Consider the following 14,811-nt stretch of genomic DNA (forward strand, 5'->3'; position numbering starts at 1 on the left):
CCTTTTAAAAGAGCTGCTTTGCGGGAAGGAGGGGGAAGCATGTTCACTTGCCAAGGCCTGAGAGTCCCCATCCACCAGTACTTTGAACATAGCAAATAAACGCTTTCTTTCATACTTAGGTATACCTAAGACCCAGCCTGTGACCACCAAGATTCTTAGCCTGATTTTAACCTACAAAACAGATTACCTTAACTACTAATAATGAAGAAGACCTAATTTCATTCTAAGGTGGTACCTTTTTTTTTTTAAGTGTTCTCCAAAACTAGAATATTGTATACCTCCTGATAAAAAAAAACCCTTTAAAATATTTTTAATATTTGTCGCATCCTTTGTACAATCTTGATAACAAGAATTAAAAAAAAACCAAACCCACTGCCGTTGAGTCAATTCTGACTCATAGCGACCCTATAGTAGCCAACGTTTATTAGTGTTTACTTTGTGCCAAGTGTTCTGGTAAGTGCGTAAGAGGCATTACGTCATTACTCAACCACCCTATCAGAGAGATCCTGGTGTCAACTCTATTTTGAGTTTATAACTGGCCCAAAGTCTCATGGCTGGCAAATGGTGACATTGTGGGGATACAAGCATGAGTCTAGCTCTTCAGTGTTTGTGTGAACAGCTCTTAAGTTGTGTTGTTGGGACTTCAGTGTAGCAGCAGTAGCAGCTAGCAGGTTAGCTTTACACTCCATTATAAATCAGAACAGCAAATAAAACACAGATCATGTAATGGCAAGTATGCTGTAGGCTCTTTAGAAAATCTCCCTCTGTAGTCTTCTTGGATGGTAATCTTTTTAACCCCAAAATAATCAACATGGTTTTGGTCAATATGACATATTTCTAGATTTTTTATTTCTAAAAAAAAAAATCAATCTTTAATATTGTTCCACTTCACGTACAGGGTAAGAACCTTACATCACTTTGCTTCTATTTCCTCCTTCCCATCCTGTGGTCGTACATTTTAATTCTGTATGTTATAAACCCTACAATACATTGTTACTCTTTTTGCTTTAGACAGTCATTTATGTTTTTTTAAACAGTTTTATTGAGGTATAATTGGTATAATAAACTGAACATATTTAAAATGCATAATTTGATGGTTTTTGACGAGAGAGAGAGAGAGAGATTTCAAGGAAATGGGTCACGCAGTTGTGGAGGCTGGCAAGTCGCAAATTTGTGGGTCAGAAGTCAGGCTGGAGGCTTCTTCTGACTCATGTGGTTGCAGGGGCTGAGGAAGCCCAGATTGTCAGGTTAGACTGCAGGCTGCTGGTTCACATCCCAAGAACCAGAGGTTAGAGGACGATGAGTCAGAAGTAGGATCCAGAGAGGGCAAGCTTTGCCAGAACATCTATATATATTGGATGCAGGCCACACCCCCAAGGAAGCTTCCCTTTCTACTGATTGGCTGCTCACATCAATCACAAAATGGAAGATGATTACATAATTTCTGCCAAACCACTAAGAATCATGGCCTAGTCAGTTGACACATAACCTTAACCATCACAAGCTCCTACTTTGCTCGTTTTTTCCCTGTGATTTTTTCGTTGTATAGCATGAAGGATGTGCCCATTGTATTTACCAACCAAGAATATCTCAGGCCTGATCTTTATAGTTGTGCTTTCCCTTTAATGGAATTTCCACCCCTCCCATATGTATCATTTCAGGTTGCTCTTTAATGTTATTTTTTTTTCTAGGGGACTCCCTTTAGTATTTCTGGTAGGTTTGGTCTGGTGGTAACAAATTCCCTTAGTTTTTGTTTATCTGATAATATCTTAATTTCTCCCTTACTTTTGAATGAAAACTATGCTGGGTATGTTATCCTTGGCTGATAGTTTTGTTTTTTTTTTCTTTCAGCACTTTAAGCATGTTGTCCATTGTTTTCTTGTCTGTATGGTTTCTAAAGAGAAGCCACACTTAATCTTATTGGGAACTCCTTGTATGTGATACTTTGCTTTTCTCGTGCTGTTCTCAAAATTTTCTGTTTCTCCTTGGTTCTCAAGACTTTGATTGCCTAGGTGAGTTTCTTCTAGGACTTATCCTATGTGGAACTCACTGAACTCCTTGGATATGAAAGTTCCTGTTTTTCATAATGTTTGGAAAGTTTTCTTTTTTTAATTAATATTTTATTCTTGGTGAAAATGTACACAGCAAGACCTGCTCTCATTCAGCAATTTCTAGACATAATGATCAGTGACATTGGTTACATTTTTCACATTGTGTCAACATCCTTGTTATTTTTGTTCTGGTTGTTTAACTCCCATTTACTTAAACTTCCTTCCCCTCCCAACCAACCTTCTTGTCTGTGGTTTAAAATAGCTATTGTACATTTGGTCTTATATACTCCTTCCCACTGAGTTAATTCAGACCCATAGCAACTTTATAGGACAGTAGAACTGCCCCATAGGGTTTCTAAGGCTGTAAATCTTTACAGAAGCTGACTGCCACACCTCTCTCCCATGGAGCAGCTGGTGGGTTCTAACTGCTGGCCTTTCAGTTAGCAGCTGAGTGCTAAACCACTGCACCACCAGCTCCTTCTTGGTCTTATATAGATCATTTTTTAAAAAGGAAGCAATATTCAAGAGTGACAGTCCTTACTTTTTGAGCTAAACAATTGTTTAGTTTATGGGTGACTTCAGGAGATAGTTTCAATTCAAGGTTTTAAGAGTAACTCAGGGCAATAGTCTTGGGGACTCCTTTAGCCTCAATAGGTCCAGTAAGTCTGGATTCTTTAAGAATTTGAAGTTCCATTCCACGTATTTCTCCCTTTCTATCAGGATCCATCTATTGTGTCTCTGATCAGAAGTTCGATAGCGGTAGCCAGGCACCATGTAGTCTGGTCTCAGGGTAGAGGAGACAGTGGTTCTGTACCCCAGTTCCTTCTCTGATTCTTGGTTTTCCGTCTTTCGCTTTTGTTCCAGACAAACAGAGACCAATAGTTTTAGATGGCTGCTCGTAAGCTTTTAAGACCTGTTTGGGAAGTTTTCTGCCATGATTTCTTTAAAAATTATTTTTCAGCCCATTCGCTCTCTCTCCTTTTTCTGGCACTCCCGTAGTGTGTAAGTTATTCCCCTGATGGTTACCCACACATCTCTTAGGCTTTGCTTTTCTCCATTATTTTCCTGTTTGTTTCTCAGATTAAGCAATCTGAAAGACCCTGTCCTGGAGTTTGCTGGCTCTCTCATCTGTCATTTTGATTCTGCTTCTGAGCCCTCCCGTGATGTTGTTCATTTCTGTTATTTTATTGTTAAGCTCCAGTACTTTTATTTTCTTTTAATAATGCTTTATTGTGTTTTTGGTGAAACAGATTAGGTTCTCATTCAACAATTTCTACTCAAACTGTTCAGTGACATTGGTTACATTCTTCACAATGTGTGAACGTTCTCGTTATTTCTGTTCTGGTTGTTTTGTTTCCAGTAATCTAGTTTCTGTGTCCCCTTAACTTCTCATCTTTGTTTTAAAGTAGCTGTTGACCACTTGGTTTCATATGGATGATTTTTTAAAGGAACACAGTACTCACGGTGATATTCTTTATTTTGTGAGCTTATCTATTTGGCTAAAAGGTGACCTCAGGAGATAGTTTTAGTTCAAGGTTTGAAGAATATCTCAGGGCAATAGCCTTGGATAGTCTGCTAGTATTAGTCTGGAAGCTCCAGTATTTCTAATTGTGTTTTTTGTTTGTTTAAGATTTATAATTCTTGGAGCCCTGGTGGCACAGTGGTTAAAGATTTCTATTTCTTTATTGAAACTCTTGTTTTGCTCTTGAATTGTTTTCCTGATTTCCTTTTGTTTCCCTACTTTCCTTTGTCTCTTTGAGCATACATACTACTAATACTTTGAAATTTTTGTTGGGTAATTCCATCATCTGCCCTTCCCCAGGGACAATTTCTGTCCTCTTGTTTTGTCCATTTGCATGCTTTCCTGTTTGTTTGTATACTTTTATTGTCTTTTGCCTGTGGATCATTAGGTTTATTTATTTAGTATTACTTTTGCTTTGATAAGTTTGGGGAGTGGCCTCTTATTATTTTCTTTTCTGTGTGCTTTAGGTGAAAGTTTACAGCTCAAGTTAATTTCTCATACAAAAATTCATACACATATTGTTATGTGTCATTAGTTGCAATCCCTATAATGTGACAGCACATTACCCCTTTCCACCAACCCGTGTCCGTCCAACCGGCTCCTGTCTGTTCTTGCCTTTTCATCCTGCCTCCAGACAGGAGCCACCCATTTGGTCTCGTGTATCTGCTTGAACTAAGAAGCACACTATTCACAAGTATTATTTTATGTTTTATAGTCCAGTCTAATCTTTGCCTGATCAGTGGGCTTCAGAAATGGTTTTAGTTCCGGATTAACAGAGCATTCGGGGGCCATGTCTTAGAGTCAGACCTGATCTTTTTACGTGAATTTGAGTTCTGCACCGCACTTTTCTCCTGCTCCATCAGGGACTTTCGGTTGTGTTTCCTGTCAGGGTGGTCATTGGTGGTAGCCGAGCACCATCTAGTTCTTCTTGTCTCAGGCAGATGGGGTCTCTGGTTAACATGGCCCTTTTGTCTCTCGGGCTAATATTTTCATTGTGCCTTTGGTGTTCTTCGTTTTCCTTTGCTTCAAGTAGGTTGGGACCAATTGATGCATCTTAGATGGCAGCTCGCAAGCTTTTAAGACCCCAGAAGCCACTCACCAAAGTGGGATGTAGAACATTTTCTTAATAAATTTTGTTATGCCAATTGACCTAGATGTCACCTGAAACCATGGTTCCCAGACCATTTCCCCTGCTACTTTGTCCCTCCAAGTGTTTGAATGTGTTCAGGAAACTTCTTGGCTTTTGGTTTAGTCCAGTTGTGCTGACTTCCCCTGTATTGTGTGTTGTCCCTCCCTTCGCCTAAGATGTTTCTTGTCTGCTATCTAGTTAGTGAATTCCCCTCTCCCCCCTCCCCACTCTCATGTCCATCAAAGAATGTTTTCTTCTGTGTTTAAACCTGTTCTTGAGTTCTTGTAATAGTGGTCTCATACACTATTTGTCCTTTTGTGATTGACTAATTTTACTCAGCATAATGCCTTCCAGATTCATCCATGTTGTGAGATATTTCATGGATTTATCATTGTTCTTTATCGTTGTGTAGTATTCCATTGTGTGTGTGTACCATAATTTGTTTATCAGTTCATCTGTTGATGGGCGCCTAGGTTGTTTCCATCTTTTTTGCTTTTGTGAACAGTGCTACTCTTTTCTTTAGATTGCCCTTCTTCCTCATTGCTTCTTCTTTTGGTTCACAGGAACTCCCATCATAGCCATACTAGTTAGCTGCACTGTCCAAGGTTAGCTTGCCCAGGTGTCTTGGGATCCACACTACATTAACCTCACCTCTCTGTGTCTGGACCAGCTGTTCATGTACTGTGTCTTGCGCTGCACCCTGAGTCAGCTGTCAGGTGACCGCTAGGTGTTTTTCTAGGCTTTTCTCTGTCGTGCTAGAAGGGGTAGAGGCAGTGGCTCTCGATGTTTGCTGAGGAGATTCGTTTCTGATTATGGAGCCTCCTGCTGGCTTGGTGCATTTCCTGCATCAGTGGGGGCTGGGGTGGAGGACAAACCACGGTTCTCCGGTCCTCTCTGTGTCAGGCCTGACTGATTATGTACGGTGGTCTGTGTTGCATGCTGGGACAGCTGTCAGGCGTCTGCTTGGAGTTTCCCAGGCTTATTTCTGTTGTGCCAGAAAGGGTATGGGTGTCGTTCTCCTCATGTTGTGCCCAGGAGATCTGCCTGTGGTTTTAGAGCTACCAGTTGGCTGGTCCTCCACATGTCTGTCAGTTTGTCGTACTGTGGGGGCTTGCGTGTTGCTGTGATGCTGGAAGCTATGCTACCGGTATTCAGATACCAGTAGGATCACCCATGGAGGACAGGTTTCAGCTGAGCTTCCAGACTAAGACAGACTAGGAAGAAGGACCTGGCAGTCTACTTTTCAAGAGAATTAGCCAGTGAAAATCTTACGAATAGCAGCAGAACATTGTCTGATATAGTGGTAGAAGATGCACCCGCCAGGGTGGACGGCACTCAAAAGACGACTGGGGAAGAGCTGCCTCCTCAAATAGAGTTGACCTTAATGATGGGGATGGAGTAAAGTTTTCGGGACCTTCATTTGCTTATGTGGCATCACTCAAAATGAGAAGAAACAGCTGCAAACATCTAGTAATAATCGGAACTTGGAATGTACGACAAAGTATGAATCTAGGAAAACTAGAAATCGTCAAAAATGAAATGGAATGCATAAACATCGATATCCTAGGCATTAGTGAGCCGAAATGGACTGGTATTGGCCATTTTGAATTAGACAATCATATAGTCTACTATGCCAGGAATGACAGCTTGAAGAGGAATGGTGTTTCATGCATCATCGAAAAGAACATTTTAAGATCTATCCTGAAGTATAGCGTTGTCAGTGATAGGATAATATCCATACACCTACAAGGAAGACCAGTTAATATGACTGTTAATTGAAATTTACGCACCAAACGCTAAGGCCAAAGATAAAGAAACTGAAGATTTCTATCAGCTTCTGCAGTCTGAAATTGATTGAACATACTATCAGGATGCATTGATAATTACTGGTGATTGGAGTGCAAAAGTTGGAAACAAAGAAGAAGGATTGGTAGTTGGAAAATATGGCCTTGGTAATAGAAACAATTCCGGAGATTGAATGATAGAATTTTGTAAGGCCAATGACTTTTTCATTGCAAATACCTTCTTTCACCAACATAAACGGTGACTATGCACATGGACCTCACCAGATGGAACACAAAGGGATCAAATCAACAACATCTGTGGAAAGAGACAATGGAAAAGCTCAATATCATCAGTCAGAACAAGGCCAGGGGCCGACTGTGGAACAGACCATTAATTGCTCATATGCAAGTTCAAGACAAAACTGAAGAAAATTAGAGCAAGTCTACAAGAGCCAAAATATGACCTTGAGTATATCCCTCCTGAATTTAGAGACCATCTCAAGAATAGATTTGACACGTTGAACACTAATGACTGAAGACCAGACGAGGTGTGCATTGACGTCAAGGACATCATACATGAAGAAAGCAAGAGGTTATTGAAAAGAAAGAAAAGACTAAGATGGATGTCAGAGGAGACTCTGAAACTTGCTTTCGAATATCGAGCAGCTAAAGCAAAAGGAAGAAATGATGAAGTAAAAGAACTGAACAAAAGATTCCAAAGGGCGGCTCCAGAAGACAAAGTAAATATTATAATGACATGTGCAAAGAGCTGGAGGTAGAAAACCAAAAGGGGTGAACATGCTCAACGTTTTTCAAGCTGAAAGAACTGAAGAAAAAATTCAAGCCTCGAGTTGCAATAGTGAAGGATTCTATGGGCAAAATATTAAATGACACAGGAAGCATCAAAAGAAGATGGAAGGAATACACAGAGTCATTATACCAAAAAGAATTGGTCGACATTCAACCATTTCTAGAGGTAGCATATGATCAGGAACCGATGGTACTGAAGGAAGAAGTCCAAGCTGTACTGAGGGCATTGGCGAAAAACAAGGCTCCAGGAATTGACGGAATACCAATTGAGATGTTTCAACAAACTGATGCAGCACTGGAAGTGTTCACCCATCTATGCCAAGAAATATGGAAGACAGCTTCCTGGCCAACTGACTAGAAGAGATCCATATTCATGCCTGTTCTCAAGAAAGGTGAGCCAACTGAATGCGGAAATTATGGAACAATATCATTAATATACACAAGCAAAATTTTGCTGAAAATCATTCAAAAGTGGCTGCAGCAGTATATAGACAGGGAACTGCCAGAAGTTCAAGCCAGATTCAGAAGAGGACATAGAACCAGGTATATGATTGTTGATGTCAGATGGATCCTGGCTGAAAGCAGTGAATACCAGAGAGATGTTTACCTGTGTTTTATTGACTATACAAAGACTTTCGACTGTGTAGATCTTAACAAACTATGGATAACACTGCAAAGAATGGAAATTCCAGAACACTTAATTGTGCTTATGAGGAACCTGTGCATAGATCAAGAGGCAGTTGTTTGGACAGAACAAGGGGATACTGTGTAGTTTAAAGTCAGGAAAGGTGTGCGTCAGGGTTGTATCTTTTCACCGTACCTATTCAATCTGTATACTGAGCAAATAATCCAAGAAGCTGGACTGTATGACGAGGAACAGGGCATCAGGATTGGAGAAAGACTCATTAACAACCTGCATTATGCAGATGACACACCCTTGCTTGCTGAAAGTAAAGAGGACTTAAAGCACTTACTGATGAAGATCAAAGACTTCAGTATGAATTATGCCTCAACATAAAGAAAACAAAAATTCTCACAACTGGACCAATAAGCAACATCATAATAAATGCAGAAAAGACTGAAGTTATCAAAGATTTCGTTTTACTTGGATCCACAATCAACACCCCTGGAAGCAGCAGTTAAGAAATCAAAAGACACATTGCATTGGGCAAATCTGCTGCAAAGAACCTCTTTAATGTGTTGAAAAGCAATGATGACACCTCGAAGACTGAGGTGCGCCTGACCCAAGCCATGGTATTTTCAGTTGCGTCATATGCATGTGAAAGCTGGACAATGAATAAGGAAGACTGAAGAAGAATTGATGCCTTTGAATTGTGGTGTTGGTGAAGAATATTGACTATACCATGGACTACCAAAAGAATGAACAAATCTGGCTTGGAAGAAGTACAACCAGAATGCTCCTTAGAAGCAAGGATGGGGAGACTGCATCTTACATACTTTGGACATGTTGTCAGGAGGGATCAGTCCCTGGAAAAGGACACCATGCTTGGTAAAGTACAGGGTCAGCGGAAAAGAGGAAGACCCTCAACGAGGTGGATTAACACAGTGGCTACAACAATGGGGTCAAGCATAACAATGATTATAAGGATGGCACAGGATCAGGCAGTGTTTCGTTCTGGTGTGCATAGGGCCGTTACGAGTCAGAATCGACTCTACAGCTCCTAAGAACAACAGTTGGCTTGTTGTGGCTTCCTGTTGCAGGTGGGTGGGATGAGTCAGGCTCCCATGGAAGACCTGCAGTGCTGGGCACAGGACCCTTCCCACTATACGTTTCGTGGCACTGGGAGTGGGACTCTTCTTTAGGGAGCTAGAGGTGGTAGCTTGGTGTGCAGTGGGTGCACAGCGTCAGGGACAGGACCGTGGTACAGACTGAGGCATGGCCTTGGGGGTGGGACGCTGGAGTGCGTCGAGGCACGCAGCACTGGTGGCTGGACCTCAGCACGTGGTGAGATGCATGGTGCTGGGAACCGGCACACTGGGCTGGTTCTCTGACTGTAGGGAAGTGGTGGGGGCGGGGGGTGGCTAGCTGTATTTCAGTGGGTTGCTGTTCCACGGCTGCTAAGTGGTCCTGGGTCCTCTTCCTGATGCTTCCACCACTGGCCTCACCCCATGTATAGGAGCACATGTCAGCGGTATTGCACCTGCCTTGTTCCCCTCCCCAGGGGTGCATGTCCGGGCTTCCTGCCCTCAGCTTGAAATCCCCCAGCCAGTCACACCTTTTTCCTCTGGCGGTATTTTCCCAGGGTTCCCAGGACTCACATCTGTGCTGTACTAGGGCACTGCTCTCTATCAGGTCTACCCAGTCCCAGTATGCACTTTGTCCACCTTTCACACCTGTCCAGGGCTGTTTATTCAGTATCTCTAAGTATGACTGTTCCATTTTGCTCCCACCATGGACTTTTTGTTTGGAAATGCCACCTGTGAAAAAAAAATAGCTATCTCAAAATAGCCGCACTAAACTGGGTCGGTGAGTGGCATATGCAAGGTCCACAAATCTCCACCTTCCAGCCATCCCCACTCGAACTTTCCTCTAATTCGGTTCTGAGCCTGGTTTTTCAATCCTTCACTTGCTGCCCAGAGTCCTGAGGTCACTGGTTGTGTGGCTCTTTACATGTTTTCATCGGTCAGTGTTATAGGGGGACATGAGAGTGCTACTGTCTATGCTGCCACCTTTTCTAGCTGGGGATTCACAGTCTTTGTAACCTAACTTCATAAGTGATATTCCATCCCTTTTGCTGTATTCTGTTCATTAGGAGCAAGTCACTAGGCCTGGGCCACACTCAAAGGGAGAAGATTACAAATGAATATTATTATCAGGAGATGAGGATCATCAGGCACCATTGTAGAAGCAGCCTACCTCAGCTAGTCTTCCTCCACTGCATTGCTTTTGCACCTTTGTGAAAATTCAGTTGTTCACTGGACAAATGGACACCCAGGAACCCAGGGTGGAAAAGGGGGAGAATGTTCACACATTGTAGGAATTGCAACCAATATCACATAACAATGTATGTATTAATTTTTTGAATGAGAAACTAATTTGCAGTGTAAACTTTCAGCTGAGCTGAAGCATGATAAAATTATAAAAAGAGTTCAGCATAGTTGAAGTATAGCAGGTGAGTGGAGGTGGATTGAGATAAGGCCAAAAAGGAATCCTTTCTGGCTTAGGACCATAGTCTCATGGGACAACGCAGTTAATTGGCATAACATAGTTCAGCATGATCTGCATCCTAGTGAAGTGAGTACCATCTGGGGTCTTAAAAGATTGCTAGCAGCCATCTAAGACACAACTACGGGTTTCTACTCACTAGGAGCAAAACAGTAAGAAGCTCAGAGAAGAAACAAGTCTACACAAGCCACAACTTCATCTACCCTGAGACCAGAAGAACTAGTTGGTGCCTGGCTACCACCACTGACCATTTTGTCACAATAGTTGGTCCCAAATAGAATGGGAGAAAAATATGGAGCAGAGCTCAGTTTTTTTTTTTTTTTTTAATATTTAAAAAGCCAGACAAACTGGAACAGTAGAGAATAGAGGACTCCCTAAGACTTTCACCCTGAGACACTCTTTAAAACCTAGAACCGAGCCTATCCCCTGAGATCATCTTTTAGCGAAATAGCAGAGTGGCACACAAAATAAAGCATATTACCTGTAAGATTGGTGCTCTACTTAAAAGCCGAAGGATAATACCAAAAGGCCAACAATTACTCAAAAGATGAGAAGAAAAGGGGGCAGAGAAACTAGAGTTTTGGAAAGGGAACAAATAGAATACAATTAAAGAGAATGTTGACTCATTATGATAAATGTAACTAACGTCACTGAACAATTTGTGTGGAAATTGTCAAATGGGAACCTAACTTGCTATGTAAACTTTCACCAAAAACTCCGTAAAATATTATTTTTTAAAAAATCGATTGTTAATATATGTCTGAGTTTATTTCTGGACTCTCTTCTGTTCCATGTATCTGTTTGTTTATTCTTATTTGATGCTGCTTTGATGACTGTAGCTTTATAATAATTATTGAAATCAGGTAGCATTAGCCCTCCAATTTTGTTGTTTTTCCAGAGTTGTATGGATTGTTGTAGGTCCTTTGCCTTTCCATGTCAATTTTAGAATCAAATTGTCAATTTCTATAATAAGCCTGCTGTGATTTTGATTGAGATTGCATATAATCTATAGGCCAATTAGGAGATAATTGACAGTTTATTAGTATTGAGTCTTCTAACCTATGAACAAGGTATATATTTCCATTTATTTAGGTCTTCTCTAATTCCTCTAGGCAGTATTTTGTAGTTTCCAGTGTATATATTTTTCATATCTTCTATGAAATTTATCCCTAATAGCTTTTTTTTTTGATGCTATTGTAAATAGTATCCTTTATTTCAATGTCTGATTGTTTGTTGCTAGTATATAGGAGTACAACTGATTTTTGCACGTTGTTCTTGTATCTTTCAACCTTGCTAAACTCACTAATTAGATTTTTTACATAGATGTTCAAGTCTGTGAATAAAGGCAGTTTTACTTCTTCCATTCCAATCTGAATACCTTTTATTTCCTTTTCTTACCTTATTTCGCTGGCCAGAACTTCCAGTACAGTGTTGAAAAGTGGTAAGAGTGGACATCTTTGTTTTTTTTTTTTTCTGATCGTTGGGGGAAACCATCCAGTCTTTCACCATTACATGTGGTATTATCTGTTGTAAACCTGCAAGTTTTTCATAGCTACCTTTTATCGGGTTGAAGCAATTCCCTTCTATTCCTAGTTTGCTTTGGCTGAGAGGTTTTTTAAATCAGTAATGGGTATCGAATTTTGTCAAATGCCTTTTCTGGATATATTTAGATGATCATATGATTTTGTTTTTTAGTTTGTTAATGTGGTGAATTACACTGGTTGATTTTGAATGTTAAACTAAGCCTTCAGTCCTGGGATAAACTCTACTAGGTCAGGGAGTGTTATCTGTATAATATATTGTGGGATTCACTTGGCTAAAATTTTGTTTAGAATTTTTACATGTATGTTCATTATGTATATACTGGTGTGCAGTTTTCTTATAATGTCTTTGGGTATCAGGATAATACTGGTCTTATAGCATAGTTGGAAAATACTCCTTTTCAGTTTTTTTTGGAGGGATTTGTGTGGAATTAGTTCAGTAAAATTCACCGGTGAATCTGTTTGTGCTTGGAGTTTTTCTTTGTGAGAAGGTTTTAAACTACAATTTCAATTTCCTTAATAGGTAGAGGATTATTTAGGTTATCTAGTTCTTCTTGAGTGAACTTTGGTATGTGCGTCTTTCAAGGAATTTGTCTTCTTCATCAAAGTAGGTGACTTTGTTGAAATAAAGTTGTTTATAATGTTCTGTTATTATCCTCTTAATAAGTGTAGAATCTGTGGTGTACTCACCTCTGTCATACCTGATATTGATAATGTGTGCCACCTTTTCCTGATCAATCTGATTGTAGTTTGGGTCTGCTGGTGATGATTTATTTCAGCTTTTGTATGTCTAAAAAGCCTTTATTCCACTTTCATAGTTGAATGATATTTTGTGTTGGATACAGAATTCTAGGCAGACAGGTTTTTTTCTTTCAGTACTTTAAAGGTGTTGCTTCACTGTCTTCTCTTTGCATTGGTTCTGGTGAGAAATCCGCTATCGGCCTTATCTCTGCTCCCCTGTATACAACATGATTTTTCTCTGACTGCTTTTAATATTCTCCCTTTATCTCAGGTTTTGGTCAACTTGATTATAATGTGCATTGGTATAGTTTGTTTGTTTCTTCCTGTTTCTCGTACTTGGAGTCCTTTGAGCTTGTTGAATCTGTGGGTTAATAGTTTTCATCACATTTGGAAAATTTCCAGCCAGTCTTTCTTCAGTTTTTTTTTTTTTTTTCTATCCTTCACTCCTTCGTTTCCTTCAAGGACTTCAGTTATCCATATGTTAGCCCTCCTGAAGATGTCCCTCATTTTAGTGATTTTTTTTCATTGTTTTTTTTTTTTCCTTTCTGTTGTTTTACCTTCAAGTTAACCGATCATTTCTTCTGCAATATGTAATCTGCTGTTAATTTCATGCAGTGTTGTTTTTTTTTTAATCACTGACGTTGTAGTTTTCATCTCCTAAAGTTTGATATGGGTCTTTTTTATATCTTCTCTGTCTCTACATAACTTCTTGAACTTGTGGAATACAGTTATAATAACTATTTTAATGGCCTTCTTCACTAATTCTAATATCTGCGTTCAGTTCTGGGTGGGTTTCGATAGATTGATTATTCTCTTCATTATGGGACGTGTTTTTCTGTCTCCACATGCGGGGTAATCTTTGATTAGATATGAGATCTTGTTGTGAATTTTACCTTGTTGAGTGCTGGTTGTTTTTGTATTCCTGTAAGTCTTCTTGAACTTTGTTCTCGGATGCGGTTAAGTTACTTGGAAACAGTTTGATTCTAGGCGTGTCCTAGAGCAGTGGTAACTGAGGCAAGACCTTTCTGAGTGCTCTACTCGTGTCCCATGAATTTGAGTTTTTCTAGTCTGGCTAGTGGGCACAGGCACTCTCCCCAGCCATGTGTGAGTGCCTGGCACAGTTCTTTCTAATCCTTTTGGATGGTTCTTTCCTCAGCCTTGGGTAATTTCCTTACACTCATGTGCTGAGGAGGACTTTGGTGAACACTCAAGGGGGACCTTCTGCAGATCTCCAGGGTTCTCTCTCTGTCGCTCTCTCCTCTCAGTACTCTGTTCTACAAATACTAGCCGCCTTGGTCTCCTCTCTTAGCTTAGTTTCCACAACTCAGGCAGTCTGTCTGGCTCCACCTCAGTTCCCCTTCCCTGCTGTATGACCTGGAAATGCTCTCAGGCGGTAAGCTGGGACAATTGTAGGGCTTACCTCATTTGTCTCCTGTTTTTCAGGAATCACAGTCCTTCACTGCATGATATTCAATGTCTTAAAACCTATTGTTAGATGTATTTTTGTCTTTTTTTTTCCTTTTGTAAGTCTGCTACCCGATCTTATCTGTACCATACCTTTGAAGAATTTACAAGCATCTTAAAAAGGCATATCTTTTATATCTCCCTTTTTAAAAAAGAATTTGATCTTTCATTTTAATAGGAAAAGTACTTGAATATAGGCTTTGGGACCCAACTGCCTGGTTCCACCTCCTAAAACCAAAACCAAACCTGTTGCTGTTGAGCCAATTCTGACTCATAGTGACCGTGTAGAACAGAGTAGAACTGCCCCATAGGGTTTCCAAGGAATTCCTAGTGAATTTGAACTGCTGACCCGGGTTTAGCAGCCAGCGTCTTAGCCACTGTACCACCAGGGCTCCGGTTCCACCTCCTACTAGCTGGGAAGTGTTGGGCAAGTCACTGAATATCTATGAGATACCAGTAATTCCAGTCATGTAGTTAATGTGAGAATCAAATGAGATTGTCTGTGATGGCAAATAGCAGACTACAGGCAGTAGTCAGTAATATTCAGTAACTGGCAGGAGGCTAGAAGGTAAACCTTGTTCA

At 40.4% G+C, this 14,811-nt stretch overlaps 1 protein-coding gene across 8 annotated transcripts in view; it reads left to right on the forward strand.

The window, feature by feature from the left end:
• The window catches only part of CEP89 (centrosomal protein 89), a 96,053-nt gene that overhangs the window by 2,741 nt on the left and 78,501 nt on the right, over positions 1 to 14,811 (forward strand). The gene's annotated exons all lie outside the window — the stretch shown is intronic.

This window comes from Loxodonta africana, chromosome 21 (assembly GCF_030014295.1).
Source record: "Loxodonta africana isolate mLoxAfr1 chromosome 21, mLoxAfr1.hap2, whole genome shotgun sequence".
Classification (NCBI taxonomy): Eukaryota; Metazoa; Chordata; class Mammalia; order Proboscidea; family Elephantidae; genus Loxodonta; species Loxodonta africana.